Source organism: Stomoxys calcitrans, chromosome 2 (genome assembly GCF_963082655.1).
Source record: "Stomoxys calcitrans chromosome 2, idStoCalc2.1, whole genome shotgun sequence".
NCBI classification, from domain to species: Eukaryota; Metazoa; Arthropoda; class Insecta; order Diptera; family Muscidae; genus Stomoxys; species Stomoxys calcitrans.
Window position 1 is genome coordinate 106,257,578 of NC_081553.1, and position 17,678 is coordinate 106,275,255.

Below are 17,678 nucleotides of genomic sequence, written 5' to 3' on the forward strand. Positions count from 1 at the left end.
ATATCGGTTGAAATATATGTATAGGGGCTATATCTAAATCTGAACCGATTTTGACGAAATTTTGCACATATGTGTAGATATAAAATTATACACCTCATACTAAATTTTGTAAAGATCGGACCAAAATTGTGGCTTCTACAGCCTTAAAAGGCCATATCGGTTAAAATATATGTATAGGAGCTATATCTAAATCTGGACCGATTTTGTCGAATTTTGCACATATGTGTAGATATAAAATAAAACATCTCATTCTAAATTTTGTAAAGATCGGACCAAAATTGTGGCTGTTACATGCTTAAAACTCCATATCGGATGAAAAATATATATGGGAGCTATATCTAAATCTGAACCGATTTTAACGAAATTTTGCACATATATGCAGATGTCGAATAAAACACCTCGTACTAAATTTTATAAAGATCGGATCAAAATTGTGGCTCTATAGGCCATATCGGATGAAATATATATATAGGAGCTATATCTAAATCTGAAACGATTTTGTTCAAAATCAATAGCGTTCGTCCTTGGGTAAAAAAAGTGACATGTGCAAAATTTCATGAGAATCGGACAGTAAATGCGACCTGTACCTTGATCACAAGAATACATGGACAGACAGACAGACGGATATAGCTAAATCGAATCAGGAAGTGATTCTAAGCCGATCGGTATACTTAACAATGGGTCTAGCTCTTCTCCTTCTTAGCGTTGCAAACAAATGCAAATACAAATACAAATTTTGCCCATGAACATTCCACTAAGGAACAGGGGCAAACTGAGTGCAGTCCGATTCAAGTTTAAGCTTAATGAGAAGGGGCCTCACGAACGGCGTGCCGCAGTGCGACACCTCTTTGGAGAGAAGTTTTACATGGCATAGTACCTCACAAATGTTGCCAGCATTAGGAGGGGAACGCCACCGCTGAAAATTTTTTCTGATGGACTCGCCAGCATTCGAACCCAGGCGTTCAGCGTCATAGGCGGACATGATAACCTCTGCGCTATGGTGGCCACCAAACAAATGCATAAAGTTATAATACCCTGTACCATAGTGGTGGTGTAGGGTTTAAAAAGGCCTGCCAAAATAGTATTCCTAGCTATAGTAAATATTTCCATAGTATTTCTAGCCATGTCCGTCTGTCTTTCCGTCCGTCCGTCTGTCTGTTGAAAGCACGCAAGCATTCGAAGGAGTAAAGCTAGCCGCTTGTTATAAGTGTAGGTCGGTTGGGATTGTATATGGGCTATATCGGTCCATGTTTTAATAGAGCTGCCATATAAACCGATCTTGGGTCTTGACTTCTTGAGCCCCTAGAGGGCGCAATTCTACCTGATTTGACTGAAATTTAGCACGTGGTGTTTTGGTATCACTTCCAACAACTGTGCTAAATATGGTCTAAATCGGTGCATAACCTGATATAGCTGCCATATAAACCGATCTGGGGTCTTGACTTCTTCAGCTTTAAGGGGGCACAATTCTTATCCGATTTGACTGAAATTTTGCACATAGTGTTTTGATATCACTTCCAACAACTGTGCGGAGTATGGTCCAAATCGGTCCATAGCCTGATATAGCTGCCATATAATCCGATCTAGGGTCTTGACTTCTTGAGCCTTTAGAGGGCGCAATTCTTATCCGATTTGACTGAAATTTTGCACATAGTGTTTTGATATCACTTCCAACAAATGTGCGAAGTATTTCCAACAACTGTGCGAATCGGTCCATAACCTGAAATAGCTGCCATTTAAACCGATCTTGGATCTCGACTGAATATAATTTTAACATGTCTTGTAGTGCCCATCACTGCCTTAGAAACATCAATGTTGGCCCAAATTCAGCCTGAAATTTCCAAATAGATGATATATAAATGATATATCAGACCCATCAAACCATTTGCCTTCTCTTTCAAACGCCGATTCGGCTTTTGTGCTCTTTTACAAGCTGGTTGACACCCAATCTTTGGCCCAACCGTTTTTACTTCTTTCCATGCTTTTTTCTTAAAATGTAACTCAAAGCGCATACTAAATTGTTCTTAATTGATTACCACCAAATACAATTTGATTAATTTTGTCAAACTGCTTATGCTAAGCGGCTCAATTAAGGAGTTGTCAAAATGTCTGGCTGCCTCCCATCTTCTCACTACCCATAAACTTTTCAGATAAGACCACTGTCGTTAACACTTCCATTGAAATTAAACCCCAATTAAAGCCTCCGGAAAAAAACAAGCCATTATCCAACAACCAAGGAACCCTCACCCTAACCAAAAAAAAAAAAAAAATCCCGTTAGTGTTTGTAGACTGACAAAAAATCATGAAAGCAACTGCACCCACCACCAATCCAATTATTTATTGATGTTACATTTTTGAAGGGTAGCACAGTTCTCTAAATGTGTTGCGTCCTCAATTCATGGTGGCAAAATGTTTGGTGGCAAGGAACCAAAATTAAACATCACAGACATAATTTGGGGGCCGCGTCACGACTAACAAATGTCTGATGGATGTTACAAAATGTAGAGCAGAGATGAACTCTTAACCTGTTGCTTGAGTCTTTGTTAACTGGAATTTGAAATTCGCTAAGGGAGACATTTTTTGTGTGATAATAAGAATATGGAGGTGTATGAAGATGATAATGATGTTGATGAGGTTTAAGCACGTCAGCCACTATGTCATTGGATTGGGTTTCTTGGAACAATTTATAAATCTAACGCATCTTCCCTTGCCAAAAGGGATTTGAACTGTGTAGGTTGGGGAGTGAATTATCCTCTTGAGAGTTCATTGCCATGTTGGCAGAGTTCAAATTCTGTGAGTGAGTTTAAAGTACTTTGGTGTCTCAATGTTTGATGTCAATGTGTTTTTCTTGTTGTTGTTGTCAGGAGTGTCACGCTAATTGAAGCACAAAAATCACAGACAAATATGAGATATGAGAAGAAGACGTCAATAAAGAGGAATTTGAGAGGAACATTTTGGCAGAATATAAAATTGTGTGGCACTCAAAGCAAACATGGTTTTTTGGCCTAAAAAGGAAATACATACCATTGTTGTTGTGCAGAAATACAACCCTTGTTTTTATATTCACTATCATAGGATGGGAGTATACTAATCTAATCATTCCACTTGCAACACCTCGAAATATTGATCTAAGACTCCATAAGGTATATATATGTATATATATATATAGCTAAGTCCGTCCATCCGTCTGTCGAAATCACGATAGTGGTCGAACGCGTAAAGATGGCTGCTTGAAATTTTGCACAAATACTTCTTATTGGTGGTAGGTGGTAATGGTTCATATCGGTTCAGATTTGGATATAGCCCCATATAAACCGATCCCCGGATTTGACTTCTTGAGCCCTTATAAGCCTCAATTTTCATCCGATTTTCCGGAAATTTGAAGCAAAAACTTATGTTATGACTCGGTCTATAAACAGATATAGCCCCCATATAAACCGATCCCCGGATTTGAATTCTTGAGCCTTTAGATGCCTCAATTTTCATCCGATTTGGATGAAATTTGGTACAAAGACTTGATTTATGACTGACAAACATCATTTAAATACAAAGTCATTCCGCTAAAGTCATTTAGCGGAATCCATGGTGGTGGATACCCAAGATTCGACCCGGTCGAACTTAGCACGCTTTTACTTGTTGCTACTTAAGAAGCATATCTGATTGCCACTAAAATATTTATGTTTGTCACAAAGGCTATGTCGGTTGGTGACTATGAGACTGGTGCCATTGGTATATGCATGTGGTGGTACCAATTATGCTATATGGTGTCGTGGCTTGGTGGACGACGCTTCAAAAATCCACCTACTGCTCAATACTTAAACAAATCCAAAGAATGGCTTGTTTGTGCATCACAGCCGCACTGAGGACGACACCATCTGATGCACTGAATTTAATGCTACATCTAATGCCTCTGGACATTGTGGCTATACAAATTGCAGCGAGCATTGCCGTGAGGAGATAGCTGAACAGTTTAAATCCACCTGTTTTGGGTGCCGGGCCACAGCGGTATCCCAGGGAATTGTAAAGTGGACGAGCTTGCGAAACTAAGAACTACCCTACACACTCCAGGTATGCTGGAATCTGTGGGTATGCCTCTAGCGACATGTAAGCCAAGTTTTGAGGACCAGGCCCAAAGGACATCATATGATAGATGGTCCCAAAGAAGGGGCTGTGAGAATTCCGAAACTATTTGTCCTAATCTAGACTTGTAGAGGTCTACCGCTTTGCTGTCACTGGCTAGAACAGACGTCTCAGTCATTGTGTCCGTCTTGACAGGTCACTGTCTAATCGGAAAACATGCTGACAGCCTGAAGGTTACAAGCAACGACTTTTGCAGAAGCTGTGAGGACATCGAAGAAGAAGAGACTATAGAACACCTTCTGTGTGTGTGTCCCGCACAAGCAGTCAAAAGGAGTTCCAATTTAGGTTCCCATTTCTTAGAGTCTGTCTGATTTAGCGAGTGAGAACATTAGCAAGTTTTTGGCTTTTTAAAGTGATCTGGATGGCTATACGGTAGGAACTAGAAGGCATCTTCCTTCCTCTGTTTCTGTGGTATCATAATGGACGAAAACGTCTAAGTGAGTCTGATGGCAGACTGCCACTTAAACCTTACCCAACCTTAAACCTAAATATACATATATGTACAATAATACCTTGTCAGCATTATTTAGTGTGAGTGCATGTATGTTATGGATTGTTGTCGCATATTTGCAACGTTGCCGAATAGTAATTGGAGTTACTGACCAAAGTCAATTTGAATAGAAGACACTGTGTTTACCAAATAAGAATGTTGTTGTTGCTGACAACTACTTTTTTTATTACTGACAACTGCCTTTTTGTTTCTGGCAAATGATTTTTGGTTTCCAACAATTACTATTTTGTTACCGATAAAAGCTTTTTTTCTATTACTTTTTTTCATTATTCGCTACTGGTAAAAATTTTTTTTGTTACAACAATAACTTTTTTTCTTTGCTGACAACTGTTTTTTGTTTCCTTGATGCCATCGTTACGCCTTTGTGTCAACTTTTAAAGCCCATATGCCATTTTACCCCCATGCGATTTCATCTTCTGCAGCCTTCCATTAATGTCTGTTAGATTTGTTGTTATTGTCCCATATTTTCTTCAATTTCTGCCTCCCTTTTTTTTATATGGAGGTATAAATGAAATAAAAAATATTTTTTTATTATGCTTAAACATTTTTTGTTTTTTTTTTTTATTTTTCTTACACTTTTCCTTTCTTGTTTTCTCTATGGCTTCTATAGAGTTTTTTCCGCATCCTTAGTTTCTGTGTACTTTTCGTTTTTTTTTGTTTTTGTTAAGTTTTCTTTTATTAAAGATTGAAAAATCCAGTGCATATGAAGCAGAAATTGTTTGCAGCAGAACAAAGAATAATAAAAAGTCATATGCCAGTAAGGACATACTCTATTCAAACTCGAACAAACAACAATATGATTATGCACTTGATGGGATTTTATAGGATTTTTGCAGCTGTTTTTCAAATAATGCACATAAGAAAGCATTCATAACGTACTTTATGTGTTTCCTATAAAGGGGACAGACAGATATGAAAAAGACTGGCAAGGCAGAGTGATCAGTAGAGGCACAGAGAGAGAGAGTATTATTTTATTTCAATAATTGTTGTCCGTTTAAAGTTTAAGATGAATAATATGGAGGGTGAATAGCCAAATCCATGATGGGATACAAAAAATTTAAAAAAAATAATAATAATAAGCTAGTCTGAAAGTTGGAACGAAATTTTGAATAGGAAGGCCTTCAGACAGTCTTTACAAATTAATATTGAAAACAAAATTCTGACCATACTCCTAGTCAACTCGATAGGAAAGGTTTAATGGGACGATACCCTAGATTTTGACGGCGGATATTGGGCCGATTCTCATCCGCACAGAGAAAAAAGCTTTCCGATTTTTCGTTACATTACTTTGCTTTGGGTAAGGTTAAAGTGGCAGTCTGCCATCAGACTTACTTAGACGTTTTTGTTTATTGTGATATCACAGAAACAGGAGAGGGATGATGCCTTCTAGTTTCTACCGTTGAAGCATCCCGATCGCTTTAGAAAGCCCAACAACTTGCGAATGTTCACATCCGCTAAATTTGACAGTTCTCAAAGAAATGAAAATCTACAGTGAAACTCCTTCTGACTGCCAGTGCGAGACACACACAGAGCAGATATTCTATAGTCTCTTCATCCTCGACGTCCTCACAGCTTCTGCAGAAGTCGTTATATGCAAACTTCAGTCCGTCAACATGTTTTCCGACCAGACACAACGATTGAGATGTCTGTTCTAGCCAGCGACATCTAAGATGTAGCATTAAATTCAGTGCATCAGATGGTGTCGTCCTCAGTGCGGCTGTAATGCACAAACAAGCCATTCTTTGGATCCCGTTAAGTATTGAGCAGTAGGTGGATTTTTGAAGCGCCGTCCATCAGACCCCAACACCATATAGCATTATAGGTCTGACAACTGCAGTATATACCCAATGCATGATACACGGTTTAAACCCCCAAGGGCTCTCTTACAGGTGTATATTGCATGAGTTGCCCTTCTTGCCCTTTCCAAAATGTTGGACTTAAAGCTCAATTTCCTGTCCAGCAAAACACCCAGGTATTTTGCGCTTACTATAAATGGAACATTCTCTCCTCCAAAGGAGACAGGTGCCAATGTAGGCAACTCTTGCGCTCAAAAGAACTACTTCTGTCTTGCACGGATGTACGCTTAGGCAACTTTCGGTAGCCCACTCTGCTTTCGCACGTAAAGCTTCCTAAGGTATATTTCGAATCCACATCATCAGCATACGCGTCCACTTTTACACCTTCTTCTTACAGAGACAATAATATTCTGTTCATGGCTATATTCCAAAGAAAAGGGGACAGTAAACCTCTTTGAGGTGTTCCTCTGCTGAACCCTCTTTTGTAGATGGGATCCCAAGCCTGCTGTAGTGCATCTTTTAGAAGTGTTGATGCCTGGAAACTCCGGCTTCAAAGCTGACCCTTCTTTTGTAGATCAGATACCAAGTCTGCTGTAGTGCATCTTTTAGAAATGTTGATGCCTGGAAACTCCAGTTTCATAGCTGACCCTTCTTTTGTAGATCAGATCCCAAGCCTGCTGTAGTGCATCTTTTAGAAATGTTGATGCCTGGAAACTCCAGTTTCATAGCTGACCCTCCTTTTGTAGATCGGATCCCAAGTCTGCTCTAATGCATATTTTAGTAGTGTTGATGCCTGGAAACTCCAGTTTCATAACTAACCCTTCTTTTGTAGATCAGATCCCAAGCCTGCTGTAGTGCATCTTTAAGAAGTATTGATGCCTGGAAACTCCAGCTTCATGATTGTCGTCGATTTTACATTATTGAAAGCAACTTCAATGTTAAGAAATACTAGCATTGTATTTTCCTTGACATCGATTGAACCCTCTCTGTAACTAACTAGGTCGCGGAGAACTGTTTCAATGAACGTGCCCTAACTATAGGCATGCTCTTGCTGAGACAGGCGATCTCCAGGAAACTTTGTCCTTATACATATTTCCATCAACCTCTGTACACTTTTTTGCATAAAGTACAACAGACCAATAGCACGAAAATCTTTCGCCTTCGTGTAATAAGGTTTACCTGCTTTTGGAGTGAAAATTTCCTTTGTGTATGTACGACATGCTGATACAAGCATAGCAGAGGCAGCAAATGAGGCAGTCTATCGGGAGCTTGTAATTCAACTGGAGATACATCATTAGGTTTGGTGATTCAAAGGACTCAAAACTTTTTTTGCCCAAATCATTTCCTCAACAATCTCCGACGAATGCATACCAGTGATAACTTCTGGTGCCACGTTATCCGTTGAAGAATTTCCCGGAAAATGTGTATTATACACTGAAAAAATGTTTGTCTTCATTTTAAGTATTCGAACCAAAGATTAGCAAGCCTTATTTAAAGATGATCAATCTTCCAACCTTTTAAGAACAAATTCTTGTGGTTCCTCACTATACATTGTTCATACATTCTCTAACTTCTAAATGTAGCCTAATGTAAAATATTTCGAGCATAAGATCTTCCTTAGGCCCGAGGCCTCACATGTACTCTTCATGGATCTGCAGAATTCCACCTTGGATTAGTTTTTAGCCTTTCTCGATTTCGATTTCGAGCATAAGATCTTCCTTAGGCCCGAGGTTACAGATGTATTCTTCATGGATCTGCAGAATTCCACCTTGGATTTGTTCTTAGCCTTTCTCGATTTCGATTTCGAGCATAAGATCTTCCTTAGGCCCGAGGCCACAGATGTATTCTTCATGGATCAGCAGAATTCCACCTTGGATTTGTTCTGAGCCTTTTTCAGCTCGCCCCTTCATTTTATGGATGTCCCAATCGTGTGGTACCCTTGGGGATTTCGCTTTGTTGAGGAGTTTTCTGCAACCCTTCTTTAGACCAATAAGTTCTGAGGTCCAGCCTTCGTGATGTTTATATCGTCCCCAGTTTCCAATTCCTTTTCAGAACTAAGGGGATAGACATGTTACGAACAAAACCACAAAGTTAAAGTACCCTGTAACACAGCAGATCACCACGTGAAATGAGTTTTACTCTTTATGAAAAGAATATTTTCAAAAAGTTGTTTTTCTCCTGAAAAACAAGTTTAGGCTAAGATTTCTTTAAAAAATATGTCGATGAACTTTTCTAAAAAACCAAATTTATACGAAATTTTCATTGGAAAGCAAATTGTAAAGAAATGTATTTAATATATAAATCAAAGGACTTTTTCTTTAATTTTCTTTTCATATTCATCATTGAACCTCTCTCGCTGATGACTTAGGGTTGTGCCATGACAAGAAAATCATATTAAATTTCAATAAATTCACAAGTTTTTAAACACACTTACAGACATTTCAATACATAGCTCAATATTTTGATATCTACGGTTCAATATTAAAAAGGCCTAACTCCATTTTTTTCCATAGGATTTTTTTTTTACTGGATGGCAAATGTCCCTGCCTCCAAATTTTAGTCCGATACAATTGCAAATGATTTACAAACGATTTAAAAAAAAATTTTACTCCTGTAAAATAATAAAAAATTGAGTTAGGCTCTTTTATATATTTAGGCGGTGGCTTTATATTCTTTTTTAAATAGCAACAATTTCTTCACCACTTGTAACGGAACTATTGCTGTACATTTATTGTTACAAATAATATAAAAAATGTTTGCATTCTTGCTTGGATCGTATGTTAAATTCGACAACAAGGATTCGATTTGGCAATCACCAAATTCAAAGAAGCTTTTTGTGAGTAATGCTATGAATGAACTTTTTTTGGTTACGTTGTCTACTCCGCAAAGCAGTGGAATTTTGTACATCGAAATAACATTAAAAGATTTGCAATGCAAAATGGAAAAATGTTGGCAACATTATAACAATACATTCATGATTTTCAAATGGATGAAAATGGGGTTTTTAAGTTATTCTTGACTTTAAATTGAAATAAAAAGTAGGCATTATGAAATTATTAAACAACAAGTATGAGTGTGCCAAGTTCGGCCGGGCCGACTCTTATATATCCTCCACCTTGGATCGCATTTGTCGAGTTCTATGCGCGGTATCTCTTTTTAGGCAAACCAAGAATATTGAATAACAACTGTTATGCTATAGGAGCTATATCAAGTTATAGTCCGATTCGGACCATAAATGTATGCTGAACATTGTAGAAGTCATTGTGTAATATTTCAGTTCATTCGGATAAGAATTGCGCCTTGTAGGGGTTCAAGAACCAAAATCGGAAGATAGGTTTATATTGAAGCTGTATCAAACTATTGATCGATTCAGATCACATTAGACATATATGTTGATGGTCATGAGAGAGAAGTCAAATCGGAAGAGAATTGCGCCCTCTAGAGGCTCATGAAGTCAATATACCAGATGGGTTTATATGACAGCTATGTCAGGTTATACCAAAACACCTCGTGCAAAATTTCCGTCAAATCGGACGAGAATTACGCCCTATAGAGGCTCAAGAAATCAAGACCCAAGATCGGTTTATATGGCAGCTATATCAAAACATGGACCCATTTGGTCCATTTACAATCCCAAGCGACCTACACTAATAAAAAATATTTTGTGGAAAATTTCCCAAAAATTTTATTATAATGGTCTACTTTTTTAATGCGCTTGAAGAAAGGTACCCTAGTATCATCCAATGTTGATCCCAAAGAGGCATGCTCTAATCATTGCACAACTCATTAATCACTTGGAAGCATGTAATCTTTCTGGGGCTTTACAGTCTGATAATGAAACTTTGGTCAGTTTCGAGATCGTCATCTCCATAGCTTGTCCAATGCGTTAATAGCACTCCACATATTGCCTTAACTTGTTAAACTAGATTTTAAATTTGCTATTAATTCTAAACAGGAAGAGAAACAAATCCAATTGGTTTCAGCTGGACAAAGAACTTCAAAAATTATTCAAATCCCATATACACTCATAGAAAAAGTTTGCTGATAATAGCAGACATTGTCTGCTGACTGTTAGTAGTGAATTTTGCTGCTATCTTCTATCTTATTCTTTGTTATATAAAAATTTAATTTTTGCGCTTTGTTTGTTTGTCTGAAATGTTCACAGATGGTAGAGTTTCGGCCCCCGGTGAAAATAGGGTACTACATTTTTTGATATCGGAAGGGGGGTGGACCCTCCCTCATACCCCAATTTTCAAAAACGCCAGATATCGAAGATGGGTGCACCGATTTAGAAAAAGTTTTCTATGACACCTTATGGTACCCCAAAAATACGAAATTGGTATAAAATTTTTGGGTCAAAAAACCTGGGGATACGCCCCTTCCCAAAAACCCACCCGGACGGACATGTTTACCGATTGGGACAATATGGGTATCAAAGGAAAGGTAATTAAGAGTAGAGTACGAACTTGGTATACAAATTTCGCCAAAAGTGTTCGGGGTGGTCCCCCATCCCCAAAATACCCCCCAACAGAACTCTTTCACCGCTTTGGGCAATATGGGTATGAAATGAAAGGAATTTAAAACCCTGGGGGGACGCCCTATCCCAAAACCCACCCGGACGCACATGTTTACCGATTGGGACAATATGGGTATCAAAGGAAAGGTATTTAAGAGTAGAGTACTAACTTAGTATACAAATTTCGCCCAAAGTGTTCCGTGTGGTCCCCCACCCCCAAAAAACCCGCCAACACCGCTTTGGGCAATATGGGTATGAAATGAAAGGTATTTAAAATCCGGGGGGGACGCCCTATCCCAAAACCCACCCGAACGGACATGTTTACCGATTGGGACAATATGGGTATCAAAGGAAAGGTATTTAAGAGTAGAGTAGGAACTTGGTATACAAATTTCGCCCAAAGTGTTCGGGGTGGTCCCCCACTCCCAAAAAACCCACCAACAGGACTCTTTCACTGCTTTGGGCAATATGGGTATGAAATGAGAGGTATTTAAAATCCTGGGGGGATGCCCCATCCCAAAACCCACCCGAACGGACATGATTACCGATTGGGACAATATGAGTATCAAAGGAAAGGTATTTAAGAGTAGAGTACGAACTTGGTATTAAAATGTCGCCCAAAGTGTTCGGGGTGGCCCCCCAACAACATCACCCAACAGGACACTTTCACCGCTTTGAGTAATATGGGTATCAAATGAAATTTATTTAGAAGTAGAATACAAATCTGACTCAAAAATTTTTTTTTTGTATCTGAGGGCCCTCCCCGTCCCCCGAAACCCCCCAGCAGGACAAATTTACCGATTGGGACAATATTGGTATCAAATAAAAGCTATTTCAAGGTAGAGTCCAATGCTTATATAAAAGTTTATTCCTAGGTGTCTAAGGCGCCTCCCCACCCCAAAACCCCTCAACAGGACATATGTACCGATTGGGACAATGCAAATGCAAAATGCAAAATTTGCCCATGAACATTCCATTAAGGAACAGAGGCAAACTTTTCACATATCAATGAGTGCAGTCAGATTCAAGTTTAAACTCAATGATAAGGGTCTTCCTTTTTATAGCCGAGTCCGAACGGCGTGTCGCAGGGTGACACCTCTTTGGAGAGAAGTTTTACATGGCATAGTACCTCACAAATGTTGCCAGCATTTGGAGGGGAAAACCACCAGTAAAAATTTTTTCTGATGGTCTCACCGAGATTCGAACCCAGACGTTCAGCTTTATAGGCGGACATGCTAACCTCTGCGCCACAGTGGGCTCCTTTTACCGAGGGGGACAATATGGGTATCAAACGAAAGATATTTGGAAGCTGAGTACACATCTGTTATAAGAATTTGGTCCAAGGTGTCTACGGGGCCTCCCCAACCCCAAAACCCCCAAAACGGGCATAAATATCCAACATCACTAAATGGGTATCGAATGAAAGGTCTTTGGCATTTGACTACGAATCTGGTATGCACAATTACGACAGAGTCTGGGACCGACTCACCCACCAAAACCCCTTCAATAGGACGTGTAGTGCGATCGTTATAATATGTCAATTAAAAGAAAGATCAATGAAGGTATATTTCGAATCTAATATTGGTATAAGAATTCAATTATCTGGGTTACGTCCTACCGTTCCGCAGGACAGTAGATTGCGACAACAAAATACTCCAATAATTTGTCGTTTGGTTCTTAGCGTCGGGGGGATCGACCCTCTCCTCCCAATAAATGCAACGCCAAAATGTCATGTAGGATGATCGAGAATATATTGTACTCAAATGATTGGACGTGTCAGAGGGTAATCCCCTCCCCCTATCCTACCCCAAAAAAAGGGAATTCAAAATAATATGAAATAATATATGAAGGCCGATCAGGGTAGAATAGGACAGAAATGAAAGGTCTATGGTAGTAAACTACACTTTTTACCCTCAAATTGGGATGGACACGGGATGGAACCTGCTGATCTTTAAGAAAAAGGTATCCCAAGTGGTACCAGCACTCCAAAACAGGACTTATTTCCTGCTCTTTATGCATCGCAATTTATTTGCTATCGTAGCAAAAATGTTTTGCTCGTTCAACTGCAAACAGATTTTGTAGTTGAAGCAGCAGATTTTGAAATAGCAGAGGGAAATGTTTGTGAAAATAGCAGCCCTTTGTGTCCCCCGAAACAGCAGACATGTCTGCTGCGTCATTTTCAGCAGGCACGAATTGAAATGTTTTAGAGAAATTTTTTTGCAACCATTTTTGCTATTTTAAATAATAAATTTCTTTGAGTGTATTAAATTCATTATCATACTTTCATTCAAAATTAAATATCTTAATTTTTCCACAAAACATTATTTCTGTTATTTAATTTAAAAAATAAATCCAAAAATTCACATTTGCACGCAATGTAATCAAATTCCATCGCATTATGCAAATGTGTGAATGGCAGACAGTAGTCGTCCTCAGTGGTCTCTGCTTGATGTATAGATAAACCACAAACAATTCCATTGCGCACTGATAGAGTTCAGCGATTTTTTCTCTGTTTGCCAGAAGCTTCAGATGTATATTGGGAAGTAAAGGAGAAAAATAAAATCCTATGGAAATCAAGAAATGCTTTAAATAATTGTACAAGATAATTTCAATGTTAATTTACTGACATTCTTGGATTTGCATTGTGATTTTGGTCTTTATTGGATATCTGTCTGTCTGTCTGTCTTTTGCAGGGAATTTTCCACAATTGCGCATTGTGTGGCCAAGAGCCTTGGCAATGTCATTGCCAAAGAATGATTGTGTTTTTTTTTTCTTCTTACAATTGCTTCTGACCATGCTTCTCGACAAGGACATAAACTTGATATGCTCAAAACCACATGTTTTCAAGCGAAAAACATTGATCTCATGAAATATTTAAGTCTAAGGTGGGCAAACTTTTAAAAACGATTTGGTTAAGAGCAAAATGGAAAGAAAGGAAATGTTAACAAGCATAAATATTCACCACTTTTAATAATTAATAATTTAACTGTGAAAAAAATAAGAAATAAATGTTCGGCCGAACCACCTACATAGAAAAACATAAAAATCGGTTTTAATTAAGAAGTTAATTGATGCAATTAATTTTTTAAGTAAAGCTGCTTCAATCACGATAATGATAGACTCACAATTTTTGAAAAACGTGTTTGAAAAAATTTTCAATTACAATAATTTCATATTCAATTAAAAAAATTATTGAAATTTTTTGAAATTTCCTATCAATTTTTTAATTGACCCAATTAAAAAAATGATGGAAATTTTCAACAAATTTTTAATTGATCCAATTAAGAATATAATGATGGAAATTTCCGAAATATCCAATCATTTTTTATTTGAAGCAATAAAAAATTTAATTGAAAATGTGCAAATATTATATTAAAATTTTTGCGAAAAGAGCGCTACATAGGGCTCACTCCCAATTTCGATGAAAAATGGTTCATATATGTATACTTCTGCTTCATGATTTTGAGGTTTATATTTGGGTCCTTAATCCTTAAATTTCAATGAAAATATTGTTTTCGAATTATAAAAAAAAGGAGTAGCAATGCGAGTTTAGGTCTAGCTACCGACTTAGACTAACAGTAATAAATATAAAAATTAAACAAAAAATCTACCATTACACGAAAACACATGCATTGGGAAAAGTACAACTAAAAGACAGGGTTGTCAAGCGTAATTAATGTGGTATTTGTATCATAGAGGCGTTTTCGCAAAAAAATCGATTCAAATACAACATACCAACGTACGGCCCTTGAAGCTGTCACAGCTAATATGGTTGCAAAGTCATCTAACCAAAGACGAAACGCTTCAAATAGTGGTTGATGTGTGTTGCGTTCTCTGGTTTCCCTTTTCCATTTGCAAAGAAAATATCTGATCATTGAGCTCGTCTCGAAAGAGAAACAAACTGAAATTGTAAAATTTAATAATCTTCGCTCAAACAGGAAAAAAACTAGAAAATTAAAAAAAAAAAATCGCCAAGAGTCGTTGGCGTTGTATAGCGTTCGAATCTCTCAATACAATACAGCAGACAGTGTTTGCTATTTGCAGCAATCTATTTTCTATGAGTGTATGCATTTTCGCTGCGAATGAAGTCAGCTCTAGGCTTTAGATGGTACGTCTAAAAACAAAAAGTGCCCGAGTTCGTATCGTGGCGAGAATATCAAAATCAATTTCACCAGTTGTTCCCCCTACTACACTCAAGCAAATTTGTTAGTCAAAACAGCAAAAATGTTTGCTAAAACAGCAGTTTTTTGTCTGCTGAAATTGGGAAAACAGACATAACTGCTGTATAAACAAACATAGGGCTGCTGTTTTAGCAAACATTTCTTACTGATATTTCAGCAAACAAAATCTGCTGTTTTGAGTACACAAGTCTGTTGCTTTGAGGAGATGCTTTGAATTTGTTGTTGTTGCTGTAGCAGTGTGTTATATACTGAAGCGGCACCCCTTGCCAATGAAGAATTCATCGTGTTAATTCGGTACGTACAACCGGCTGCCTTGGGATTGGAAGAGATGATTTTAATTTGTGAAATATTACTGTAAAGAAGCTACCTGATCCATCCATTGGTATACATTTCGGAATGTGGCTGAGCCAGATCGCCTTTTTGTTATTGTTTGTATCTAAATTTAAAGAAAAAAGGTTATGGAAAGTAAACATTTAGTGGTGATTATAAACATCCACTGAGACACACATTTCCATATGTGTTCTATTTTTATACCCACCACCGAAGGATATATACCCCCATATTCACTTTGTCATTCCGTTTGCAACACATCGAAATATCCATTTCCGATCCAATAAAGAATATTTTGTCTTGATCGTCGTAAAAATCTAAGACTATCTAGCCATGTCTGTCCGTCTGTCTGTTGAAATCACGCTACAGTCTTTAAAAATGAGATATTGAGCTGGAACTTTGCACACTCTTTTTTTTTTTGTCCATAAGTAGGTTAAGATAGAAGATGGGCTAAATCGGACTATATCTTGATATAGCCCCCATATAGACCGATCCGCCGATTTAAGGTCTTAGGCCCCTAAAAGCCACATTTATTATCTGATTTTGCTGAAATTTGGGACAGTGAGTTGTGTTAGATCAGTCGATATCGTTCTTCAATTTGGACCCGATCGCTCCAGATTTGGATATAGCTGCCATATAGACCGATCTGTCAATTTAAGGTGCATTTATTGTCCGATATCGCCTATATTTGGGGCAGTGAGTTAAGTTAGGCCTCCCGACATCTTTCTGCAATATGGCCCAGATCAGTTGAGATTTGTATATAGCTCGCATATAGACCGATCTGTCGATCATTTCCGAGGTACAATGCCATGCATGATCATTTAAAAAATTTTCCCCAAAGAGGTGTCGGGACACCGTTCGGACTCGGCTATAAAAAGGTCCCTTATCATTGAGTTTAAACTTGAATCGGAAAGCACTCATTGATGTGTGAGAATTTGCCCCTTCTCGACTCGTGGTGGTAATGTTCTTCCTTAAGGTAATGTTCTCATTAGGGGAGGGCTGGCACCTCAGACATTTCGACTCAAATATGGAAATCAAATTCGTGCTGCACTCCCAAATCCCTTTTATTTGAGCTTCTTATTGCCATGGCCGATAAATTTAACCGTTTGGAGAGTGTTTTGGGACTGGGGCGGCCACCGGCACTTTGCACTGAAAATAGATATCAAATTTGTTTCTTATTTCCAACGAAAATGAAGTTCAGTTCAGCTTTAGGGCGTAACCCAAAACACTTGGCTACAAAATTGGATATCAAATTCGTTTTCTACTCTTAAATATCTTTCATTTGAGTCCCATATTGTCATAATGGGTCATATAACCCATTTGACGTATCTTACGTAGGAAAAGCGCCACCTAGATTTGAACGCAAATTTTAATGTCATATTCGTAATCTACTCCCTAATACCTTTCATTTGAGTCCCATATAGCCATGGTGGGTGAGCGACCTCCTATTACTTGGACCTAATGTTTTATGCCTTATTTGTAATCTACTGCCTAATACTTTTTTATTTGAGCCCCATATTAACATGAACTTCGAATAAATCTATTTACAGGAGTTTTGGGGTTGGGGGGTGTTGACCCGCTTTATACTTGAACCCACATTTTAATACCATATTCGTTTCCGGCTCCAATACCTTTCATTTGCTACCCTTATTGTGCCCATCGGACCAATTTTGGATATGGGTGACGTTTTTGGGATAAGGGGGAGAGTCCGCCTCCACCAGATATCTAAAAATTAATAGCCTATGTTTCCTTTCAGACAAACGTACGCAATCCGTGAAAATTTTAAGAAAATCGGTCCATCCAAGTATCATATAGTCATAATGGATCTAATGGCGTTTTAATGGGGGTGGGGTGACCCTTTATACTTCGATATGATTTTGTATGCCAGATTCGTTATCTACTCCCGCATACTTTTCATGTGATACCCATATTGTCCTTATTGGTCCACTTTTGATTTTGGATGTGGTTTTGGGGGTAACGTTGGAGGGTACGCCCCCCTTCCGTTATCAATAAATTATAAGGCATATTGCTACTTCCTGACCACATTCGTAATCTACTATCGAATAATTTTCATTGGAGTCCCATATTGTCATGATCGCCACCTATTTTAATGGGTTTTGGGGATGGGGCGGCCCCCCGGGTACTTGGACCCAACTTTTATTATGAAATTCGTACTCTACTCTTGAATACCTTTCATTTGAATC

The 17,678-nt window shown here is 38.2% G+C and overlaps 1 protein-coding gene across 15 annotated transcripts in view; it reads left to right on the forward strand.

The window, feature by feature from the left end:
* Positions 1-17,678, forward strand: part of LOC106081822 (protein lap4) — a 704,386-nt gene that overhangs the window by 352,678 nt on the left and 334,030 nt on the right. The gene's annotated exons all lie outside the window — the stretch shown is intronic.